The sequence below is a fragment of the Microtus pennsylvanicus genome, chromosome X (assembly GCF_037038515.1).
Source record: "Microtus pennsylvanicus isolate mMicPen1 chromosome X, mMicPen1.hap1, whole genome shotgun sequence".
NCBI classification, from domain to species: domain Eukaryota; kingdom Metazoa; phylum Chordata; class Mammalia; order Rodentia; family Cricetidae; genus Microtus; species Microtus pennsylvanicus.
This window is the reverse complement of record NC_134601.1, coordinates 83,785,898-83,795,260: the sequence shown is the minus strand read 5'-3', so window position 1 is coordinate 83,795,260 and position 9,363 is coordinate 83,785,898. Positions and strand designations below refer to the sequence as shown.

Here is a 9,363-nt window from a genome sequence, read left to right as displayed (position 1 = left end):
CCAAAAGTTCAAGGCTTGCCTGGGATACTTAAATAGAGGTAAGTAACAGCTGCACAGATGCAAGCTGAAGCAAATTACAACACTTCAGTGGAAGACAACAGCTACAGCCTAGTTAGAGCAACACGGACTAAATGCTTACATATACACTGTGGAGGCTACTGTCTGTCAAATAAAGAGCTGAGTAAGGGAAATGGGAATTTTTTTTTCTTTTTTGCTTTGTGTTTTGGTTCCTGAGATAGGGGCTTCACTGAAAACCAGCTCTGGCTGTCCTGGAACTGCTGACCCTGAACTCACAGTGCCTCCCAAGTCAAATTCTTGCTGAGGTGGCCTAATGACCTTTGTCACGCAATGACCAGGTTGGAGGTGAAAAGATGCGAATATATCTACTGAAATGGAGCTAGAGATGGAACTCAGAAGGCCAGGTAATACTCTACAACCATGGCACAAGCCCAGTCTTATGTCACGTGTACTAATATGAAGAAGATATTAGGCTACAATTGGAGCATGGTGAGACAGGGGCATACAGAGCAAGTTCCACAACAGCCAGGACTACAGAGAAACCCTGTCTCCAAGCCAAAAACCAACAAGAATAGATTTATAGTCACATGCCTGAACTGTCTCATATGAAACTTTGCTTAAGAATTCTTACACACACACACACACACACACACACACACACACACACACACACACACACTCATATAGGCAGACAGAGAAACCCTGTCTTGAAAGAAAAACAAAACAGGAAAAAGTATAAGAAATCTTATACGCTGGGAATAACTGCAAAGTTAGAGAGAAACCCTGTCAAAAAAAAAAAAAAAGGAACCCTTACACAATAAGGACTTTTGGGCTATCAGCCATTATTTATTGACTTTGCCTTTAAAGCTAAAGGTTAATTCAGTTAATTCAATGTAATTTTTTTTTCCCTTGAGACAAGGTTTCTCTGCTTAACAGTTACAGCTGTTTCCTCAGGGTATCCCAAAAACTACCAGAGGCCACAATTCACAGGAAGAAATATAACCACATTCCCAAAATATGGGTTATGGATGTTTATTATCTTTTAATGGCAGGTGGATAGTCAGCAAAAAGGATGAACAAAGGAGATTAGAATGAGGGATTTTGTTCTAAAAAAAAAAGAGAGGGCACAAAGTATCCAAGTATTTTCTGTTGGCATGATTTTGGCCAACTAGGACAACCAGGTATACAGAGAAACACAGTCTTGAAAAAAACAAACAAATATAATTTAAGATACACTATTAATAAAGTTTCTGATATAACGTACCAAACAATGCTGTATGATTCCAAAAATTTAGTAACTAAACATCAGCTTTAAAAGACAGCTAAAAGGACAAAATACAAGTAAATAGCTGGAAGAACATATTACCCAACAATATAATTTACAAAAGGTTTTGTGAAGTTTAAATGAAAAATCTAAAAGTTCAGAAGAATATGAGGGAACATGCAATAAAAGGGACAGCAAAGGACACTTAAGCAGAGAGGTACTCAGACAAAAAAATAAACCCCATTGCTATATGCTCTCAAGGAACTGAGACCAAACCCTAATGGCTAAAATTTCCAGAGGCAGAGCTAGTAAAATTATCTTACATGAAAACTGAAAAAAAAAAAATTGAACTTGCTCCCATGGTTAGCTTATCACACAAAACTTATACCCAGGGTGCCAGAGGGAGCACCTAGTGATTAGAAGAGCATAGTGTCTTACACTGGACCTTATTTGCATTTCCAGCACCCATGACAGGGAGATTATATCTGCTTGTAATTTCAGCTGCATAGAAAACCTCCTGCATAGTCTCCTATTCCTGGGTATGTTGGCATGCACCTGTAATTCTACTATACAACACAGCTCCTCTCCATAAACCAACAATCCCCAGTGAATAAGAACAAATACTAAAGTGACAGAAGCATCTGAGAGCACGGACACATTACTTATGTAGTTACTAGAACCTTACAAAAAGGTTATATTCTAATGGGGTAAAGAAATATTCACATTTATTCACTACGAGTAGGATTATGATTTGTGCAACTGTAATGTGAATAATTCAAAAGCACCTTTATGAAGTCTTCAAGTAAAAGAATTCCATGGTAGGAGTTAATTTTCAAGAAAATATGATTACAATGTTACATGCTTAAAAAAAATTGACCAGGCCAAAAAGTAGAGTAATATGGCAGTGTCTAAATAAATCCAGTAAAGTCCATATCCTATGTAGACTTTATATTGTATTTCTCAAAGAACATGACATAGAAATATACTTTTAAATTCTGAAATGATAAAATACCAGAATAAAAATATACAGTAAAATGTATACTGTTATAAACAGCTATTTCAAGGATTATAAAATTATGCATGTTCTTCAGTCAAAGTATTAACTATGTTATTTTTCAAGAAGAAAAAAGAAAACTCCAGTCCAGTAAAGGCAAGTAGTGTTTTCAATGGTCATCAGCCAATATGCCACATTGTTGTCCACTGGGTGTTGCTTCTCTTGTTCCTTCAGGTACTGTACCCACTGATGAGCGACACCTGCCAATGTGATAAAATGGCATCATGACACCAAATTCAAGTGGCCCACTGAGCTGATAGTGGGAAGAATCCTCAAACCCACAGAGTAACGTGAAATTGGGAGTTCCTATCCCCTAAACCTCTTCTATAAAACGTCTCCAAAGCAGCAGTTCCTTATTTCATGTCTCTCCCATCCCATCATGCATTAGATCCCAGTCTGCCATTTATGGCTATGGCAGCTCTGAGGACATGGTCCCCGCATTCTACTTTTTCATTAGTTAATTAGCACTTCTTGTGCTTTCTCCTGTCCTTGAGCCTTATAAATCTGGACGCATTTCAACTGAAACCATGTCATTTGCCAACTGGGCAAGGAGAAATCTCCAAAGAAGCAGTGACATTTAAAATGACACAAGACAAAGATATGTATGAAGCCTCTTTATGTGCTCCACAGAAGAAAGAGATCTCATTCATTTCCTTTTCCTTCATCACTTTCACCCTAGGGGACCTAAGTAGTTGCCTTCTAAATTCACTCACAAATATCAGTCTTCTCCCATTGGTAAGAGCTTGGTGGTCCCATAGCTGCCAAAATATCAAGCATTTGTTCTTTGGACAACCTTCCTCTATATCCTCTTTGTGCGCCATTCCTGCTGTTCCATCCCGAGAGCATCATGGACTCTATGCCAACATTCAGCCTAGGACATGTAAGAAAGAAGAGGAAAGATTCATGATAAGACATAAAGCTTGACTCAAAGTTACCTTGTGAATTTATTGGGAAAATATTTGAAAGTCACATGTTGTGCATATCTATGACCTATCCCACCAATCCCCAAGATAGAAGAATTAAGCAAGACTCCTAAAGTACAATATTGACTCCTGCAATCTTTGCTCCCAAACAAATTGTAGGCAGTATCTGATGAGCAAGCCAAAAGGGAGAGATCGGAGACTGTCGTTTATTGTTGGGTAATGCTTCTCTGGTTGCCAAAATGCCATCAGCTGGATGGCGTCACAGTATTGAACACGAGCATTCAGCAGTGTAGCAGTGACTATGGGAATATTCAGTTTTCATTAGTGAACTGAAAAAGAATTAAAAAACAGAATCGGCAGCTACGTTCCCCACATCTTTAAGATACTTTCTTCTGATACTAGACCCTGGGAATTTTTGACTGTGAGTGGTGTATGTAATTAGTCAACCACACTATAAGGATTTACTATGTAAAGACAGGAACACTATGCAAAGGAATGGTTCACATGCACAAACCAGGAAAAAAGGTTAGCATGTAACTGAAAAAGCCACTTCTTTTCGGGTGGGCTTTGTTGTCCGTTTTCCTCAGTTGTCTACCTTAAAACAAGGGGTAAATATAAAGCAGGTTTGCTTCTTTGAGGGACCAGTCATGAGAACAGTGATCATTAAATCTCTGTTAAAATACGATAACACCGAAGAATACCCATGGATCCTATCCTCAGCAAATAATATTCAAAAGAAAAATGAGATAGATAGGTGGTACATTGTGTTCCTGTTACAGGACAGCCGGGGACAAAGAGCGAAACCCTGTGTCCAAGAAAGAGATTTACATGTTGCTACCTCTCACTCAGCTTGATCTGATAAATGACTACATGTATGTCTGGAGCCTGTTTCCTTTTAGGATTATTGCAGGAACCATCACCCTGGGGAGTCTGCAGAGAACCCCACACCCCTAATTGTGATAGGAATCGTTCTATTGACAGAGCCTACCCCACACCCAAATTGGCTGTTAATGGAGAGCTTTCTGTTAGCAGAACCCACCCCACATTCCAAACTACCTAGAGAACTAGGTGTGTCAACTCGTGACTTCCTGGCCTACGTGACCTGACCGAAGGTAACCTCCTGGACCACGTGACCAACATAAACCACGTGGCAAGAGCCCAGGCCCCTCTGCTCACCCCCCAACTCCTTACCCTATATAAGCTGTACCCCATCTCTAATAAACGGAGGCTTTGACAGGAACGCCCGCTTAGCCTCATTCCTCTCTCTTAGCCCATTATCTTCCAGATAGTGCCTCTCCGGGACCCTGGAATAACTGACTGCAGGGTGGGTTACAACCCCAGACTAAGTAATCCACCCAAAAGCGGTTTACACATGTATTTGTAAAATATCATACTCACCCATTCTCCTATTGTAAGTTGTACCTTACCTGCTAGGAAAATGCTCTACCACTGTACTAAGTCCCCAATTTGTGCCATGTTTAGTAGCCCATGCCCTTAATCATAGCAATAGGGAGGTAAAAGCAGGATCGCTCCAAGTTAGGGGGCCTGCTTGATCTATGTAGAGCATTTACAGAAAGCCAAGGCATACATGGCGAGATCTTGTTTCAAACCAAATGAAATAAAAGTAAAAACATGAATATTGTTTATACTAAGGCTTCACAGACAAAGTCTACTCCTGCCCTCAGATCTGTCCAGGGACCACTTAAAAACATGTGCTATTCTTGTTAACTTCCATCTCCTCAACTAAGGAAACCAAATGGTATTCTGCCACAAGACTCAAAAGTGCTGTATTTACTTCCACAGTTTGGTGATTCATGCCGTACATTCTCCTGCCAACTGCACACTCCAGCATTTGGGCCTGAAGAGACCTTTTCTAAAACTTCTGTCCTGAATCCATACTTTGTAGTTCCCCTTTCAGCAGCTTCACCTCCATAAATGTGTCACTCATCAGCTGACTAGTCACAATCCATCTCTGAAATTTAAAGTTTTCACAATTGCCAAGTTGTCTTCTTTTCTTAATAGCTCTGCATGCATTACTTAAGAGGGAGGTCCTTTCACATAAAATTATCATGTTCTAACAAGATGCAGGTTTTACCCTTTGTTGTAGCTCGAAAAAGCACTGTCCCCATAGGCTCATGAATTTGAACACAGGTAGTGGTACCAGTTGAGGCCTTACTGTTTCCCCAAGCCAGACCACATGGCACACTGCCTGCCATGAAATATATATATGTGCTTCTGGAGCTGAGAGCAACAAATAAACCCTGTTCTTGAATTTGCATTTGGACATGACATTTTGTTCACAGCCTTAGAAAAGTAACTAATAAAGGGTGCTGAAGAGGTTGATTAAGGTGTATTCCCTTTGTAATACATTAACAGATTTCGCATGGGATAATAGAGATCGATTATATAAGAAAGGAAGGAAATATGAGCTCTGGAGTGTGTAGACAGGAAATGTGGAAACATACCTATTAATCCAGTTGAGGGGAGAGCTGGACAAGGATGAAAATGAAGAAGTCAATACCAACCATAATAGCAGACACCAGAATACAAGGATGAAGCTTTGACTCAATGATCACTGTGGTCCAACCTAGGGAGTAATTGGTAACAATTATAGTAACAACATCAGCAATCCAACATCTATAAGCAGCCGATTCCAAAACAGGCATATAAACGAAATGTTTCATAGGAAACACATTATCAAAAATGACATTTAAGGCACTTGGGCTTCTATTCGCCCTTTTACACCATCAGCATAGATAAGAAATAGCTATAGAATGCTTTTCATAAAACACAGTCACGAAAAGGTAAAGTACAATCACTGTAACAGTCCTCATCCTACGACAGGATTCAGAAGGAAGTACGTTGCACGCTGTAGGCACTGGAGGCAACTGCCAGGAAGAAGCTGAGACAATGGATAACACAAAGCAGGCGCCCAATTAATGTCTGTTGATGATTCACTTTTTCATTCAACAAACATTTAATGAGGCCTACAATGTGCACCAGATTAGGCAGTGTGAATACAAAGACGAATACGACATCATCCTTTCCCTGATAGATGAGAGCCATAGACACGGACAATGATAATACAACCTGATAAGTGCTAGAACACTTAGCAGGTTGTATTATATTCATCCGAGTAGGATTTCTTCAGAGGAGCACCACTCCAGGTAGCTGCTGGATCCTTGAAGTCCTCCTGAGCACGAATGTGTGCGGTTGTTCCTTTCTCTCATGCGTTGACTGTCCCAAAAACTAACAATTAAAGCTTTAATTTAGAATGCCTATGATATAATTTACATATATTTTCATGGAAACACTAAAAATTAAAAACAGTATGATGGAACGAAGGTTCGGCGTGGTGGACAATAGGCATTAAATAACACATGTATGTACTAAGTGGTTGAAGTTAGGTTTCAAAAATGCTGTGACTATTTCCAAAGCATCCTTTTCTGTGGTTATACAACAGCCTTTATACAAGTGTAACAAAATTCAAGAGGTTTTGACTTAAAATAAAGAGTAAAGGCAATATATTATCAATCAGAATACGGATGAAAAATTCATCTAGTTTCCTATATGTACTATAAGAAAAAAAATGTGATTTTATACCAGTATATCACTGAAAACAGTTTTTCTCCTAACATCCCGACAATTCAGAACATATAGTACTATTTATCTCTTTGCATAGTCAACATAGTAGCTGTAACTGACATAGCTTTTAGCATATTTCTGACTGGTAAATACTTCTAATATTCTAAGCAGTCCGATCTACTGGGAAAAAACAGGAAGCAGTCTAAGAACAACAGGCTAGCTAATACCAAGGCCTAAACCCCTGATAGCTCAGAGATTCCACTCTGAAATCTTCCCCTGAAGCACTACGAGTTCATGATTAATACAGGCCTCCGGAAAAAGGCCATCTACTATTTCCACGGCTCACAAAGATCAATAGCATACATCTGAAGTGGAAAACATGTTTGGGGGTATTTTGTTTGTTTGAGAAGGGCTCTTGTTATGAAACCCAGAATGGCCTCACAGTTAGTATAATTTTCCTCTGTAAGCATCTCCAGTGCTGGGATTATATGCACACGACAACATGCCAGGCCAGTCAACACTGGCTATTTCATTCTTTTACATATTTGTGGTTTGACAGAAAAGCAACAGAAAATGCTTTAATGGAGCCAATAAAGAAGACTAATTAATTTATTCCTTCAAAATCCTCCATATTTTACTTAAAACAAAAATAAAAATCTGGAGAAAAGGCTGACAGTGAAAGCAGAGCGGTCAGGACGAGAATGATGAGGAACATAACATTTCACTGCCTCACAGAGAGTCAACACTGGCTATGGCTCCTTCCACGAACTCAACGCATGCTGTTGAAAACAAACTAAACATTTATCTATTGAACGAGAGAGAGATTTCCGTAAGAGTAGGGGTTTGAAGAAGGGGGTGTACATTTTTCAGTTTACTTTTCTTGCTTGTCTCCTCTAATTTTCTAGTAAGAACCCACTAGCTAACCCTTTTTTCAAATACCAAATTTTTTTTTATTTTTAAAATTTATTTATTATGTATATAGTGTTCTAGGCACCAGATCTCATTATAGATGGTTGTGAGCCATCATGTGGTTGCTGGGAATTGAAGTCAGGACCTCCAGAACAGCAGTCAGTTCTCTTAACTTCTGAGCCATCTCTCAAATACCACAACCTTTGACCTTAACTATTTGTAACTACTACCAAAATCATCACAAGCATCCCTTTATGGAAAGGCTCATAATAGAAAATCAAATTCTACAACATCAAGCCAAAGCCCTGCTCTTAACAACAGTTAGAGCCTAATGTTGTAAAGTCCATGTCCATGCTTTTGACAGAAAATCTTTCTCCATTGTATGCCTCTGAATCTCATTTTTGTACATCTTTTAACCATTAAGAGTATATATACAAAATTGCATTATTCTTGAATGCTAATAAAGGAGTAAACTATAGAGAAAAATATTAAGCTCAACATGGCAAAGACAGCTGAGAGAGAGGGGGGGGTCAGAATGGGGGAGGGCAAAGAAAGTGACGGTGGGAGGAAACCAGAGACTCTCCCAACCCAATGAAGTGGTTTTTAACGAATTTTAGTTGAGGGTTCAGATTACCAACTTGAAATAGAAGCTCTCCATCCTTAAAGTTTGACGCTGACAACATGACTTAAATAAAACAGACATCTCTCTGAGCTGAATAGTAGCTCCCATAGTTCTAGACAATGTCTAAAGCCTGATTCTCATTCATACCGTTAAGAAAACACAGGTGCCTCCTAAAAGCAGCTAGTACTGAATCCTGTTAAGACTGTCTGCAGGGGAAAAGAAAAGGTTAACCTTAGACAAAAACCTCACTGGGTATACAACTGATAGTCTAAAACTTCTCAGTTGTTCGAATACCTGGTTTGATAATGTTTTATCTAAGCTATTAGTCTAGAGGTCACATTGCTCCGCCAAGCACTCTCTCAATTGCGAATTCCAGCTGGCTGCTTAAGGCCATGACATTGGAATCCTGTTTACTTGTTTTTGTTTTCTTCAAGATGCGATTTCTCGGTAGCACTGTCTATCCAGGAACTCCCTCTGTAGGCCAGGGTGGAGATCTGCCCGTCTCTGCTTAAGTATTAAAGTTATGCAAACCACAGTCCAGCTTCTGTTGTACATTTTTGCGTAGAAGTCTTGGTGTTATGCTTCTGTCTCACTCAATAAATCCAGTGAACATTAGAGACATGGTTTCCCTAAGCTCTACAACACAACAACAAAAAAGAAAAAAGAAATAAAAAGAAAACCCTACAAATAGAAGAGTATGCCATGTCTGTTTTTGATAAAAGGTATGTATTACAAACAAATAGAAAAACCACTAAGCAGTACAATGAAACTGTTTAATATACACAGCTTCCTGGACTAAGTAGACAATATATTGTTTAGCATTACATTAGAAAATCTTAAAATAGACAGGAATAAAACACTCCCTCCCCAGACAAAGCCAAGGCCCTAAAACTAAACTCAAAATTCTAATGCGCCAGATATTTGTGGATTTCTTAACCCCCGACACTAGGTAGTTACAAAAAGTAAAACGCGGGGTTTGGAGACATGG

General features: G+C 39.1%; 1 long non-coding RNA gene across 4 annotated transcripts in view; it reads right to left on the bottom strand.

The window, feature by feature from the left end:
* Positions 1-840: 840 nt before the first annotated feature.
* LOC142840581 (uncharacterized) overlaps positions 841-9,363 on the bottom strand; it is a 58,459-nt gene continuing 49,936 nt past the window's right edge. For all 4 annotated transcript variants that reach the window (XR_012908940.1, XR_012908941.1, XR_012908942.1 and 1 more), the window contains 2 exons: positions 3,050-5,846; positions 841-2,536 (listed from right to left, as the gene is read on the bottom strand). This is a non-coding gene — a long non-coding RNA (uncharacterized LOC142840581). The remainder of the gene's footprint in view (positions 2,537-3,049; positions 5,847-9,363) is intronic.